Source organism: Phoenix dactylifera, chromosome 10, assembly GCF_009389715.1.
Source record: "Phoenix dactylifera cultivar Barhee BC4 chromosome 10, palm_55x_up_171113_PBpolish2nd_filt_p, whole genome shotgun sequence".
Taxonomy (NCBI): domain Eukaryota; kingdom Viridiplantae; phylum Streptophyta; class Magnoliopsida; order Arecales; family Arecaceae; genus Phoenix; species Phoenix dactylifera.
Window position 1 is genome coordinate 10,804,253 of NC_052401.1, and position 16,509 is coordinate 10,820,761.

Genomic DNA, 16,509 nt, shown 5'->3' on the forward strand with positions numbered 1-16,509 from the left:
ACTCTGAGATTCGAGTCGACTCCCGCAATACGCGAGTCGACTCCAAGACAGCGCGACCCAAAAAGACAGAAGATCAATTTGTTGTCTCTGAGAGCCGAGTCGACTCCCAGACAGCTCGAGTCGACTCCAAGGCAGCGGTACACCAAAAAAGGCAGAAGACTAAGTTTCGGTAACTGAGAGCCGAGTCGACTCCGGGAAAGTTCGAGTCGACTCCAAGACTGGATGAGCCAAAAGACAGAAGATCGGGAGTTCGGGCTCTGAGCGCCGAGTCGACTCCCAGGACTGTCGAGTCGACTCGAGTGGACCAAATTGAAAAGTTGATCTACGGATTTCATGAGATGAGCCGACTCCAAAAATGCCAAGTCAGCTCCAAAAGTTGGAGAGTCGACTCCGGGTCAAGTCGAGTCGACTCCCAGTCGAAGAGGCGACTTTAATTCAAATCCGGAACAGTTGCCGAGTCGACTCCAGAAAAGCATGAGTCGACTCCCGCTACAGCCGAGTCGACTCCTGATCGCGCGAGTCGACTCCGACCCCCAACGGACATATTGTCAGGTTGTGCAGAGTGTGCAGAACGGGCAGAAAAAGGTCTCTAACGGCTAGTTTCCGTGGAGGATGGCTTAAATAGCCACAGAGGACTGTAGCAAAGTAGAGAAGCACCTTTCCATTCAAAGAGATCAAGCTTTCATTCTCAGCAAGTTGGTTTTCAACGAAAAGAGGGAAGAGCGGTATTAACTCCATCCAACTTCCTCTTCCCAGCATTTAAAGAAGCCTCCTCCTGCATTCAAGTCGACCAGACAGTCAAGAGGAGACCCGAAGCTCAAGAAGCCCTACTCAACTCCAACTCAAACGTGTTTGAGGGTTTCTAACCTCTCTTCAGTTTATATTGTTATTTATCTGCTTTTGAGAAGCTTTGTTTTCTGTTTGTCCCTTTTATTTATATCTTGTCTTTGCTTGGTTCAATCGGGGGATTGAATCAAGGGTGTAGAGGTTGGTTGGTGAGCCGAGTGTAAAACCAACGTGTGTAAGGGTTCGATTGTGATCCCGGAAAAACAATCGGGGTGGTTCTAGTCGGTGAGCCAGGGAAAACCGACCGAGTTCGTTGTGAGCTCGTAAAACAACAAGTTTGGTTGTGAGCTTGTAAAACAACCGGCTGTAATCCAAGGGGTTATAGTGAATTTCCAAGTGAGACTTGGGGAGTGGACGTAGGAGCAAGGGTTAGCTCCGAACCACTATAAATATTGTGTTTGTGATTGTTTGTCTCTCTCTATTTCTCTCATTTCATTCACAGCACATAACAACTAATTAATCATCTCACAAAAGCATTAATTAGTCATCCACAAAAGTTTCAATTACAAAATTATTTTAAAACCCAATTCACCCCCCCTCTTGGGTTGTCTATCTGGGCAACAAGTGGTATCAGAGCCTAAACTCTTCTACCCTAAGAGTCAAAGATCAAAATGACAACCCCATTTGGATCTTCCCACATCGAGGGTCAGTCCACCCAAAGACTCCCTTTCTTTAATGGATCCGACTACTCATATTGGAAGGCTAGGATGAGAATATTTATCCAAGCCCAAGATTATGAGATGTGGACCATTATAGTGAATGGGCCATACATCCCATCCATCTATGTAGAGGGTGTCAATGTACCCAAACTAGAAAAGGATTGGGATGACCATGACTTTAGGAAGGCACAACTCAATGCGAAAGCAATGAATGTGCTCTATTGTTCACTAGATAGGAATGAATTCAATAGAGTCTCTACTTGCAATTCTGCAAAAGAGATTTGGGATAGACTTGAAGTGACCCCATGAGGGCACGAATCAAGTCAAAGAATCCAAAATAAATATATTGGTTCATAAGTATGAACTATTTAAAATGGATTCTAATGAATCAATCACATGCATGTTCACTAGGTTTACTGACATTGTCAATGGCCTAAAAAAGCCTTGGCAAAAATTATACTAACAGTGATCTTGTCAGAAAAATTCTTCGCTGTCTACCAAGGTCATGGGAAGCCAAGGTGACGGCAATCCAAGAAGCTAAGGACTTGAACAAGCTTCCACTTGAAGAGCTCCTTGGATCCCTAATGACTCACGAGCTAACAATGAAGCAGCACAGCGAAGAAGAGTCCTCCCATAAGAAAAAGGTAATAGCTCTTAAATCTACATCATCTAACAAGGACTTGTCTTGCAGTAGCAGCAGTGAAGAAGAGGATCATGAGGGAGATGATGATGAGGCTCTTCTAGTACGCAAGTTCAGAAAATTCATCAACAATAAAAAGTCCTTTCATCAAAGAAGAGGCCCCTCAAATTCCTACCGCAAGGATAAAGGTAAGGAAAGGGAAAGTGAGGGGATTGGTGTTATGAGTGCAAGAAACGGGGCACATCCGAGCTGAGTGTCCCTTACTAAAGAAGGAGAGCAAATACAAGAAGAAGAAAGCTCTCGTCACCACCCTATCTGGACTCCGACTCATCATCATCGGATGATGAACAAGAAGAAAAGGCCAATTTCTGTTTCACGGCCAATGAAAATGAGGTAACGTCCGAATTGCATCTAGATTTTACATTTGATGAATTGTATGATGCATTTAATGAACTAATGATTGAATATAAGGCCATAAATCTTAAGAATAAAGAGCTAAAGATAGCTAATCAATCATACCTACATAAATATGATAAATTAGTTAAGGATAAGGACTCTATCACCAAAGAAAATTTAGAACTTAAGACAAGCAATCAACTCTTAACTCAAAAGACTAATACCTTGAGTAAAGATAATGAAAAATTAACTAAGGAAACTTCAGAACTTAAAACAATAAAACAAATCTTAAACGAGAATCTCATAAAAGATTTAAACATTCTAAAAACTGAAAAAACAAAACTCTAAACTAAAGAACTTGAAAAGTACAAACCTTTGGTTGAAAAGTTTACATATTAGTTCTGAAAAATTGAATATGATACTTAATAGTCAACGAGCAGTATTTAATAGAGCGGGTTTAGGGTATAAACCAAAAAATAAGCAAAAAATTTCTTAGTAACTTCTTTGTTAAAGCTGGGGAAAGTAAAACTAAGAAAATAACCTATTTTTGTTGTGGAACCTTAGGACATAAAGCAAATGTGTGCGATTATAGAAAAGGTAAACTAAAAGAAAAATTAAAAGGGTATGGGTTCCAAAAGGAACCAACATGACTAACCATGAAGGACCCAAGGAAAACTTGGGTACCTAAGATTACATGATTTGCTTGTGTAGGAGTGTCTTGCAGCCAAGGTCAACAAAAATTACTGGTACTTGGATAGTGGCTGCTCAAGACACATGACGGGTGACAAGGATCAATTCTTCACCCTTGAAGCTAAGAAGGGAGGTGCTGTGACTTTTGGAGACAACAACCAAGGTCACATCATTGGTATAGGTAAAGTACAAATTACCCCTTCTACTTTTATTGATAATGTTAGGTATGTTGACGGACTTAAGCATAATTTATTAAGCATTAGTCAATTATGTGATAAAGGTTATGATGTTATGTTTAAACCATCACTATGCATCGTAACAAACCCAAATGACAATAGTTTAGTTTTTAAAGGAATAAGACGTGGGATGTGTATGTTGTAGATCTTGAGGATCTTGCCAAACACAACCCATGCTTAGTTGTTAATGAAACTAAGGACAATGATGCTAGTTGGCTATGGCACCGTAAGTTAGGTCATGCAAGCATGGACACAATATCTAAATTAGTTAAAAGAGATTCCGTGATAGGCTTGCAAAACTAAGATTTTGAAAAGAATAAAATATGTGAAGCTTGTCAATATGGCAAAACAATCTAGGAACTCCTTTAAATCCATAAAATGTGTCTCTACTTCTAGACTCTAGAATTATTACACATGGACCTATTCGGACCAACTAGAACAACAAGCCTAGGTGGAAATAAATATGGTCTAGTTATTGTAGATAATTATTCTAGATACACATGGGTCATGTTCTTAGCTCATAAGGATCAAGCATTTTTCTGTTTTCAAGAAATTCCATAAAGAAGTTACCAATGCTAGAGATACCTCAGTTAATGCTATTAGAAGTGACCATGGTACCGAATTTGAAAATCATTTTATTTGATGAGTTTTGTAAGTAAAAAGGGAATAACACATAATTTTCTGCACCTAGGACACCACAACAAAATGGAGTTGTGGAGAGGAAAAAATAGAACTTTAGAAGAAATGGCTACAACTATGTTATGTGAAGGTAACCTCCCTAAGTACTTTTGGGAAGAAGCCATTAATACTTCTTGTCATATATTAAATAGAGTTTTATTGAGGAACCCATTATAAAGGAAAACACCTTATGAACTTTGAAAAAATAGAAAACCAAAAGGTAAATTACTTTTCATGTTTTTGGATGTAGGTGTTTTGTTCATAATAATGGGAAGATAATCTAGGTAAATTTGATTCTAAATCTGATGAGGGATATTCTTAGGATATTTCTACAACTAGCAAAGCCTATAGGGTCTTTAATAAAAGAACCTTAGTTATAGAAGAATCTATACATGTTGTATTTGATGATTCTAGTGACATTTCTTCCAGCAAGAGAGTTAATTTTGATGATGATGCTGAAATTCTTGAAGAAAGATAGATGAGATGACATTACAAGATAACAATCAAAAATTAATTGAAGATGCATCATCAAGCCAAGAGACTATAGTAGATCATGGGCTAACTAAGGCTTGGAGGTATGCTCACGGGCATCCTAAGGAATTAATTCTAGATGATCCATCACAACTGTTAGGACTAGAGCATCCCTTAGGAACTTAAATAATCATCTAGCCTTTGTTTCACATTTTGAGCCCAAACACATAGAAGAAGCTGAAATGATGTAAATTGGATAAATGCAATGCAAGAAGAATTAAAACCAATTTACTAGAAACAAAGTATGGAATCTAGTTGAAGAGACCATCTGAATATCCAATTATAGGTACCAAGTGGATTTATAAAATAAACTTGAATGAAAAATGGAATAGTTATAAGGAATAAGGCTAGACTAGTAGCAAAAGTTTAATCAAGAAGAGGGTATAGATTTTGATTGAAACCTTTGCTCCTGTAGCTAGACTTGAAGCTATTAGATTATTATTAGCATATGCATGCTCTAAGGACTTCAAACTATTTCAGATGGATGTAAAAAGTGCATTTTTAAATGGGTATATCAATGAGGAGGTATATGTAGAACAACCTCCTGGTTTTGAAAATCATCAATACCCTAATCACGTATATAAATTGAACAAGCACTTTATGGTTTGAAACAAGCACTAGAGCATGGTATGAAAGGCTTAGCAAATTCCTATTAGAACATGAGTTCTCTAGGGGTATGTAGATACAACACTATTTCTTGAAAAAAGCAAAACAAAGATATGTTGTTAGTGCAGATTTATGTTGATGATATCATTTTCCCGGTGCTACTACAATCGCCTCTGCGAAGAATTTTGCTGATTTGATGCAGAGTGAATTTGAGGATGAGCATGATGGAAGAGCTGAACTACTTCCTCGGGCTTCAATCAAACAGTCCGAAGGAGGCATCTTCATCAATCAAGCAATATATCAAGGATATGCTCAAGAAGTTTGATATGGAGGGAAACAAGTCAATCAGCACCCCCCATGAGCTATCATGTAATTAGACCAAGATGAATCAGGTAAATCTGTAGATCAAAAACTATATAGAGGTATGATAGGATCTTTATTGTATCTTACTGCAAGTAGCCTGATATCATGTTTAGTGTTTGCATGTGTGCAAGATATCAGTCTAATCCTAAGGAATCACATCTAATTGCAGTTAAGAGAATCTTTAAATACCTAATAGGAATAAGAACATAGGTTTATGGTATTCTAAAGATCTAGTCTGAACTTAATAGGATATACAGTTCAGACTTTGCTGGATGTAAACTTGATAGAAAAAGCACCAGCGGGTTATGTCAATTCCTAGGAGAAAACTAATCTCATGGTTTAGCAAGAAACAAAACTCGGTTGCATTATCTTACTGCTGAAGCTGAATATGTTGCAGCCGGGAGTTGTTGTGCTCAAATCTTATGGATCAAACAACAACTAGAAGATTATGGCATTAAACAAGATAAAATACCCATTAATTGTGATAATACAAGTGCCATTAATCTAACTAAAAATCCAATTCAGCATTCAAGAACTAAACATATTGAGATAAGACATCATTCATAAGAGATCATGTACTGAATGGTGATGTGACACTACAATTTGTTTGCACTAATGATCAATTAGCTGACATTTTTACAAAACCCCTAAGTGGAAGAGAGATTTAGTGTGCTTAGGAGGGGATTAGGAGTGATTGATCCATCCTAGTGGTAGCTTCCACTAGTTCACTTGATTTTGATGATTAGATTTTAGCTAATATAGAGTCTCTTTTCAATGATCATCAAAACAGGCCATAATTTAGTGATTTTTCCTCTTCGGCACGAATATAGCATGATTTTAAGGTGCATGCCAGGGTTCGAGACGACTCGAGCATGTTTCAGAGTCGGCTCGTAAGGGGAGTCGACTCGTGCATTCACGGGAGTCGACTCGAGAACAATGGCAGCAGAGGGGGAGTCGACTCGCACACAGTCGGGAGTCGACTCGAGTCAACAGGCGCATAAGGAGAGTCGACTCGCGCATATTTTGGAGTCGACTCGAGGTCGAGTCGACCGCGACTCAGTGGAGTCGACTCGCAGTCGGGATCCGACTTTTTAACCCTAACTTCATCGCTTAGAAAACATTTCTTTTCACCGCCGCCACTGTTCAAAACCCTAGAGTCGACTCGTAGATCGTCTCCGGCCGCCCTAGGTCCTTTTCCGTCGATTTTTTCATCACCCATTAGGTTTTCATCCCATTCTAGGTCAACCATGCCTCGAAATCCGTTGTCTCAAGCCGGAAGAGGCCCCATTCCGCGACCGGTGCCGAGCGGCGTTCCAAGCTCGGAACGACCCCGTGAGGCCACAACCTCCGGCTCGTTCCCCGCCGAGGGCGGTTCCCGCGAGGCCGTGCGCCGGGAAGGCGGTCTCCACGGGAGATACGTCGATTTCGACTATCTCTCCCGGGAGGGCTTCACATAGTGAGAGATTGCGTGTCCAGGGCTTAGAGTATTTTCTTACGTTAGATCTCCCCACATACCCTAGATTAGTTAGAGAGTTTTACGGTACCGTCCATCGGAAGATGGGGGTATGAGGGGCACGGTAGCCGGTGTCCCTTTGTTCATTTCGGAGGATATCATTGCCCACATCCTCCACCTTCCACAAGTAGGGGTGGCTCCACACACTCCCGAGGATAGGACTGAGGCCCTTAGGCCATTCTAGGATACCCACCTCAGTCCCCTTAGATGAGGTGTCCGCTAGCTCACTTCCTGTTGAGGTGCGGATCCTCCTGAGTATTTGTCTAGGTCCATTTTCCCGAAGACTGGCCGCTTCGATTTTGTGTCTGAGAGGGACCTCGCCCTTATGTTTTATATTCTTCAGGACACCCCAATCAACTTCCCCAAACTCATTTATAGATATCTATGTGAGCCACTAGATAGACCTAGGCTCACCCTCCCTACGGTATGATGTTCACTCTTTGTTTAGGGAGTACGAGATTCCCATTCCTGAGGGGGAACCCTCTCGCGCATTGCGATGGACTGATCGCATGCGTCCGGGGACCCTACACAGGATGGGGTTTCGGAAGGTAGAGGGAACATGGGTTAGGAAGTCATCCACCTCCACACATACCACCAGACACTCTCCTAGCCCTGAGCCAGATTCTGACTATCCTGACTTTCCTCCACTCTGCTCCTACCACCTCAGCCGGACCTTCCTCCTCAGCTCCACCACCTATGGAGGTCCGGATCGCTCCTGAGCAGCTCCTGGAGTTGCGGCAGGAGATTGTAGAGACCTGCGAGATGAGCTACTTCGGGAGCTCCGAGGTTCAGTGCCAGCTCCCACTCCTGCACCCACATCTTCTGAGTTGGTCCCTTCCTTGACAGCCGTGACTGACATGACGGCCCATGTACGGGAAGAGATCTACAACGTGAGGAGTTTGATTCAGGCTCAGTTCTCCAGTATGAGTGAGGTCACGGGCATCACTCGGAAGATGCGCGATGACATCCGGAAGGACATGAGCACCACTACCAGGGGGCCGAGCGCTTGTCGAATGTGCTCATCGACAAGCTGGACGCACTGCAGAAGTCGGTCCTCGAGCTCGACACACAGAGCAGGGCCATTCAGGCCGTTATCCGACAGCTCGAGAACGTCACCAATGCGGTCCAAGCACTGGTTGAGCGCATGCCTCGGGAGCCACATCCTCGAGAGGAGGACACATCCTCGAGAGGAGGAGCCACATCCTCGAGAGGAGGAGTACATCCTCGAGAGGAGGAGCTACATCCTCGAGGAGACCTTAGCTGTTTTTGTTTGACATGTACTGTTTTGCTTTACTTATTGTATTCTCAAATGTATTACATACACATCAATACAATGAGTAGACATTTTCTTCATTTCTGTGCAATTTGATCTATGATTGATTGTGTGTTCTGCTTACCTCCTTTTTGATACGATGACAAAAAGGGGAGAAATATTGAATAGATATGTAAATGGAATCAACATAAAAGAAATCAAAATCAAAAATTAAAACATAATTTGTTCTTAGTGGATTTGGTACCTCGAGGCTCATTATCTCTCTTTGGGGCTCCTAATGGAGTAATCTCCAGAATCTATTCAAGGGATATTCGGAGATTAGCTGAATCCAACTCAAGAACAAATTGACAGATTTTCCTCTAAAACCAAAATTTAAAATTCAAAAACTTCAACATTAAAAGAAATTCAGAGAATCAAAACATAGTAGAATGCATATGTTGAGGGGGAGAATCTGAATTTTTAAGAAAGCAAATCATTAAATATATATAAGCCAAACAATTGATTGCATGATATGAAGGCTTATATAATTCCAAATGAAAGGGGGAGCTTTAACTCCAAAATTTATTGTTTCACACCTTTCAAGCTTGGATATATTAAATTACCAGACATTGAATTCATTTATGGATTTTATTTCCTTGTTTATTGAGCAATTCACTTTACATATACTCAAAGTTTTGTCATCATCAAAAAGGGGGAGATTGTGGAGTGATTGATTAAAACCCTATTTGATTTTGATGAGCTCAAAGCATTGAGTATATCTATTGTTTACTAATGAATTCAATTGAGTGTTTCAGTGAAAATCTTGTCTAAAGTGTCTCTAGACTTGGTTCATATATTTTGGATAAGTTAAGAAGTCAGTTTGAACCAAAGTCTGAGACTCGAGTCGACTCCAGAGTATTACGAGTCGACTCCAAGCGTATCAGGATCACTGGCACGGGCTCGAGTCGACTCCTCATTACGAGTCGACTCCAACTGAGAACAGACAAGACAAAGAAAGCACTCAAAATCTGTCAGCGAGTCGACTCCTGAAGTGCGCGAGTCGACTCCGATGTTTACCGAGTCGACTCCGGAGAAGTATGAGTCGACTCCAAGGAGTTACAGGCAGAAAAGTCAGAGAGCGGTTTTCGACCCTGAGATTCGAGTCGACTCCTGTGGAACGCGAGTCGACTCCGATGGTTGGCAGGTCGACTCCAAAGAAGTGAGAGTCGACTCTCAGTGGAACACAAGGCAAAAGTCAGAGAGCGTTTTTCGGACTCTGAGATTCGAGTCGACTCCCGCATGCGAGTCGACTCCGAGACACCGCGACCCCAAAGAAGACAGAAGACCAATTTGCTGTCTCTGAGATTCGAGTCGACTCCCAGACAGCTCGAGTCGACTCCAAGGCAGCGCACCAAAAACAGAAGACTAAGTTTCGGAAACTGAGAGCCGAGTCGACTCCGGAACAGTTCGAGTCGACTCCAAGACTGGACGAGCCAAAAGACAGAAGATCGGAGTTCGGGCTCTGAGCGCCGAGTCGACTCCCAGGATTGTCGAGTCGACTCGAGTGGACCAAGTTCAAAAATAGATCCACGGACTCATGGGATGAGCCGACTCCGAAAATGCCAGTCAGCTCCAGAAGTTGGCGAGTCGACTCCGGGTCAAGTCGAGTCGACTCCCAGTCGAAGAGGCGACTTTAATTCAAATCCGGAACAGTTGCCGAGTCGACTCCAGAAAAGCATGAGTCGACTCCCGCTACAGCCGAGTCGACTCCTGATCGCGCGAGTCGACTCCAACCCCCAACGGACATATTGTCAGGCTGTGCAGAGTGTGCAGAACGGGCAGAAAAAGGTCTCTAACGGCTAGTTTCCGTGGGGGATGGCTTAAATAGCCACAGAGGACTGTAGCAAGGAGAGAACAACCATTCCACTCAAAGTAATCAAGCTTTCAATCTCTGCAACCTGGTTTTCAACGAAAAGAGGGAAGAGCAACATTAACTGCATCCACCTCTTCCCAACATTGAAAGAGATCTCCTCCTGCATTCAAGTCGACCAGACATTCAAGAGGAGACCCGAAGTTCAAGAAGCCCTACTCTACTCCAACTCAAACGTGTTTGAGGGCTTCTAACTTCTCTTGTTTATATTGTTATTTATCTGCTTTTGAGAAGCTTTTTTTCTGTTTTCCTTTTACTTCCATCTTGTCTTTGCTTGGTTCAATCGGGGGATTGAATCAAGGGTATTGAGGTTGGTTGGTGAGCCGAGTGTAAAACCAACGTGTAAGGGTTCGATTGTGATCCCGGAAAAACAATCGGGTTGGTTCTAGTCGGTGAGCCTGGGAAAACCGACCGAGTTCGTTGTGAGCTCGTAAAACAACAAGTTTGGTTGTGAGCTTGTAAAACAACCAGCTGTAATCCAAGGAGTTATAGTGAATTCCCAGTGAGACTTGGGGAGTGGACGTAGGAGCAAGGTTAGCTCCGAACTACTATTAAAATATTGTGTTTGTGATTGTTTGTCTCTCTCTATTTCTCTCATTTCATTCACAGCACATAACAACTAATTAATCATCTCACAAAAGCATTAATTAGTCATCCACAAAAGTTTCAAATTGCAAAATTATTTTAAAACCCAATTCACCCCCCCTCTTGGGTTGTCCTATCTGGGCAAACATAAAGAGTTCAATCATTTGCCTTCCATTGTTGGCTATCATTTTGACATCCCCATCCTTAGCTTGTTTGGATTAATTCAGTTCGATTGGGTTCATAGTCAACTTTTTACTCGAATGGTCAAACCGAGCATATCTTCTCATCTAAGTTTAACTTTTGTTAGTTCTTTTCATTTGACTTGAGGGTTGGTATATCGGAGGTCCAGTCAATCCTAGGTTGTCTTTGCATGAGTACCTAGAATTTCCGCTCCGAGTTTGACTCATTAGCCGAGTGAGTTCGAATAACGAAGGTGTCGATTAATTTTGAGGTGTCTCCATGGGAGTAACTGGTTCTTTCACTGGCACTCCCTAGCCTCATAGGATTTCAGATCGAGGTCCCAGGTATTCCTACATTGTCCCTATTTCATATATCAATAATCTTCATCTGATCTGAATACTTAATCGCTTTATGATAGATGCCGACTTGAAATACTTTGTTAGTTTTGTGGAAAGAAAATTTTATTGAACATCATTTCATGGTACAATAAGCCTTACTAACAGTAAGCCCTTAAGTTGTTAGAGTTTCAAGTTTGTGGTACTGATGTGCCGCCAAGATGTTCAAGCTTGTAAGTTCTTGGGCGTATCACTTCGATTTTGCGATATGACCCCTCCTGGTTCAGAGCTAACTTCTCTTGTTCTCTAGGTTTGTGATACCTCGGCCTTCCCGAGGACGAGAATGCTAGGTCAAAATAATTTGCTTTAACTCAAAAATTATAATTTCGAGCTACTCTTTGTTGGTAGGCCGCCATGTGAATTTGGGCTTATTCCCTTATTTCATCAAGTAGATCTAAATTAGCTCAAAGATGATTTGAATTTCTCTGTTCGCACAAATACTCCACCCGAAGTGATGGAAGACCGATTTCAAGTGGGATCACAGCTTCTAAGCCAAAGGCAAGGTTGAAGGATGTTTTTTTTATAGGAGTCTGATGAGTAGTTCAATATGCCCAGAGATTGATGTATAATTCTTCTACCCAAAGCTCTTTTGCTCAGTCTAGTCTTTCCTTCAAGCCCTGTAGAATAGTCTGATTAGTTGCCTTGGTTTCTCCATTAGCTTGAGGATGTCCGATCAAGGTAAACTGATGAATTATACCAGTTCAATGCAAAATTCTTGAATCAAGCATTATTGAACTAGCTGCCATTGTCTATAATGATTGCTTGAGGAAGTTTGAACCTGCAAATTATTACCCTCCAAATGAAGTCACGGGCTTCTCCTTCTATTTTCCAAGCTGATGGTTCAATGTTGATCTATTTGGTAAAATAGTCGATGGCCATAATTAGAAATTTTCACAATCCGGTTGCCAGTAGAAATGGTCCAAAGATATCCATTCCCCAATGTGCAAAAGGCCATGGGCACTGAGAAGTGTTAGTTGTATAGTTGGCTATCATTGGATGTTTGCATGCCATTGATATTAATTGTAGCTTTTGATAAAGTTGGCTGCATCTTGTTGTAAGGTTAGCCAATAATAATTTTATTTTAGTTCTTTCTGTTGGAATTTGTATTCTAAATGTCAATCGTCAGCATATTGATGATTGAATTTTTAAATGAATTGACAAATTAATAAAGTGTTATTTGGCATTATTCATCATTTCATCTTCAAATGAACTCTTATATGATGAAGTCCCTTAGGACTTATGTTATGATAAAGGAGGATTTATCTTTGAGTCCTTAAACTTGTTTGCGACGAAATGATATGTTGTTACTAGGACGACAACATTATCGAGATTAGGTCGTTGTGTGACATATACGTTGGTTGTCCTCTTAACCAAGGAGTGTGGAGACACTGGTATGCCACACAAGTGAAGTGTAGAAGTACATTTCACTAAACGTGACCAATTCCAGAACGCTCTACTTGTCGAGAGATGTTCCGAGTGGATATGGGTATAAGTTTGGCCCTCTGACCTGAGACCACAACCTGTGACTAGCAAGCAACTCACTGTACTTTGGTACCGGACTACCTGAATTTCTAATTCAGTGACGGAAGGTCACTGGGTGCAGTCAAGTACTTGCGTAGTCAGTTGTGAGTCAAGATGGAATTGACCCCTCCTGAAAACAGGAGATAATGTCTTGTGATTAATTTAGCAAAACCTTGGCCAGGGTAATCCCAGTGAGGAGTCACGGGATATCTAAAGTTAATCACATAATGGATGTACTAATTATAGGGTTGACAGTGAGCTCTAAGTCATCCTGGCATTAGGAGTCAAAGGGATTGAATTATACAGTAACCATAGTTCAGGGTTCCAGAATATTTGCTTCGCATATATTCGACCTATCCGGACGTCGGGTACCATTGCTAGATGGTCACATCGATTAGTGTAGAAAATTGTTCCTATACTACCCGGCTTAGGTTCGAACCTATGAGGTCACACGCATAGAAGATTCCTGATTGATCAAGAAAGCTGATGAATGATTAAGAATCATTCAGGGATAATTTGGTCAATTTGATTGGCAAATTATCTTATAAAATAATTAAAGTAATTATTGAAGGATTAATTAGTAATTAAATTACTAATAAACTCAATTTGATTGAGTAATTGTGCTAAGGATGAGCCAAATTGAATTGGATTCAAGTTTGGGCTCAATCAGGGTTTTGACCTGATTGGATTAGGTCAGAACCAAAAAGGACTTAAGCTGATCAAATTAATTTTAAATTAATTTGTTCTTAATTGGGGATTGACCTAATTGAATTAGGTCCAACACAAAGTAATAATTCAATTTGATTGAGTTTGCATGAGCCAAAATTGAATTGGATTCAATTTGAGCTCAATCAGGGTCTGACCTGATTAGATTGGGTTCAACCAAATTGCTTTGTTTTAATTCGGGTTTGACCAAATTTGATTAGGTGCAACCCAAGAGGATTAGGCTCAGATGATGTGGCAATTATTGGTGACATGGAATTGGATTTCATGAATTTTAAATAAACCAAAATTATTGCATGGCACATGGACCCATTGCTTGACACATGGCGACATTGTTTGTTATTTGAATTTAAATCAGATTTGGTTGAGATATGATTTGGGTTGTTCCTATTCCTTTGCATGTGCCAACTAAAAGAGGTTTTCTGAAAATAAATTTCGAATTTTGAATGAAAATTCGGAGGCCATTAAAAGGGGTCAAACATGGGCACCAAAAACACATCCATTGCAGCCTTCTTCCTCACCCGCCTCCTCCTCCTCTTCTTCTCCATTTTAGATAGGGTTTTCAGGGTGAATATCTAGAAGATTCAAGATCAGATCTGAGTCCTCTACTTTCCTTACAAACCTCATCTCTATCTGCTTCAAGACGATTGATCAAGAGTTGATTGAATCCCGGCGGGCAGATTTCAGCTTTCAAGTGTTCTGCAGCTGCTAGCACTGTTGCGGAAGAAGATTCTTCAGGACTTCGCGTGTACTTCTCGTAGAGGCCATTCGTGTGCGTGGCTGCGAAGTCAAGAATCAGATTCACAACTTTCATCCATCATAAAAGGTATTAATCTAGCATTAATCATTTATTATGGTGTCAAGGTCTAGGTCTAATTCTCCGAGGTTTTACCCTCTTTTGGGGCTCCTCACGGAGATATCTCCAGAATCCATTCGATGGATATTCGGAGATTAATTGGAATAGAGTTCTTAAGTTTCAGATCTGATAGTTAATCATGCATAAAAGTTTTAGCATAATTGTTTAAACGATTCCGGCATAATCCTATGTGTTCTTAAGGTGCTGATTTCTAGATTTAATCTTGTAAGCATACATGAATTAAATTGTTTGATTCGGTTTTTCCGCTGCGTTTTAAAACTTAAAAAGAACTACGTATGGCTTGATCCCCCTTATGAAGGGGTACGTAGGCAACCCGATCAGGTTCAGCCATGGTTTTCAAAAAAAAAAAAAAAAATTCAGCATGCTAAACACCGAAGAACCTAGGATCCACTTTCAGTGGTATCAGTCCCAGGTTTATGTTTAAACTTTTATGTTTTAATTCTTGCAATTAAATCTGAAATCATTAACATGTTTAGATTAGATCTAAAGTGCTTTTTATGATTGATTTAATTGCTGATTATGCATGATTAAGTAGATCTGAAATTTTGGATGCATATGATGCATGTTTGTGTTAGGATTAGTAACATGAATAAATCTGAAATCATAATATTGTTTAGATTAGATCTAAATAAAGTTTATGATTCATATGATCTCTGATTTTAATGAACAAATCAGATCTGAAAATAAAAGTGAAAAAACAAATACATAAGATGTATGTTGTTTGTATTAATTCATGTTGTTATGTATATGTGATGCATGAATATAAAACATAATGACTTAAACATGAATTAAATCTGATTACATGTGATTAATTACAAAAACTCAGATCTGAAAATGTGTTTTAAGAACTGAAAGATTGTAATTAATATGTAATTAAAAAGAAATATGCAATGATCAAAACTTTCATAAGTCTAAACTTAATTGAGAATTAAGTGTTATGAAATAGAATTGTAACTCAATTAATTGACATTGCATAATTCTTTGGGCATATGGGTTAGCTTGAATCAAGTTCTTAGGATTGGGTTAGACCTAAGGTTAGAATCAAACATGGTCTAATTAGAGTTAATTGATCAAATCTAATTAAGTAGTAACTAGATTAGGTCAAGGAAACTCTAGGTTAAATACAATAGTTGTAGATTGATCAATTCCATGTCTTTGATTAGACCAAGATGGAACTTGATTTAGGCTCAGAGGTGTAGCCCGAGTCATTTGAGTAATCAAATCGAAATTGATTAACCAGTCGGTGTCTAAGGTAAGTTTGGCAGTTTTGACCGGTCGTTTTTAATTGGGAGCTACTCGCACTGATTCGTCTTTGTCGAGTTAATGGCATGTCCCTTCCACCGATCTCACTTACCTGGCCGACATGGTCAATCACATTTTGATTGGATCACTTAATGATTCGAGTTAGCCCATGCCTTAAGGAAAATCAGTATGACTGATTTAGGTGTCTCCTTAACCGGTTTGAGTCTAATCTGATTTGGTGAAGTCAGTGGGAGAAATTAGACTAACCGGATCTTCTCATCTATCCTAATTATGAAATCCTCTAAAATTATTAGGTCCTTAAAATGAAATGGTTATGGAGATAACTAGGTCATAGCCTCCCATTAAGTTGGGTGATAATGGGTCCAATGTTTTGATAATTATTGGAGGCGCCACATGCCTGGTACTTATCAAGCATTGGAATTGTCATTCAATATATGATGAGTTAAGTATACCTTCAATAGGCGGTCAGGTGAGCCGAGCCACACTCGGGCTTGGTCGTCTATTAGTTGATTAGACTTAACCCTATCATTTAATGGTTGGACCTGACTAGGGTATTCGGTGGAGGCGCCACACGCCTGCCGGAAAACCTAGGGCAAAATCATCACTAGAAGTTGCTTGGTGAAGC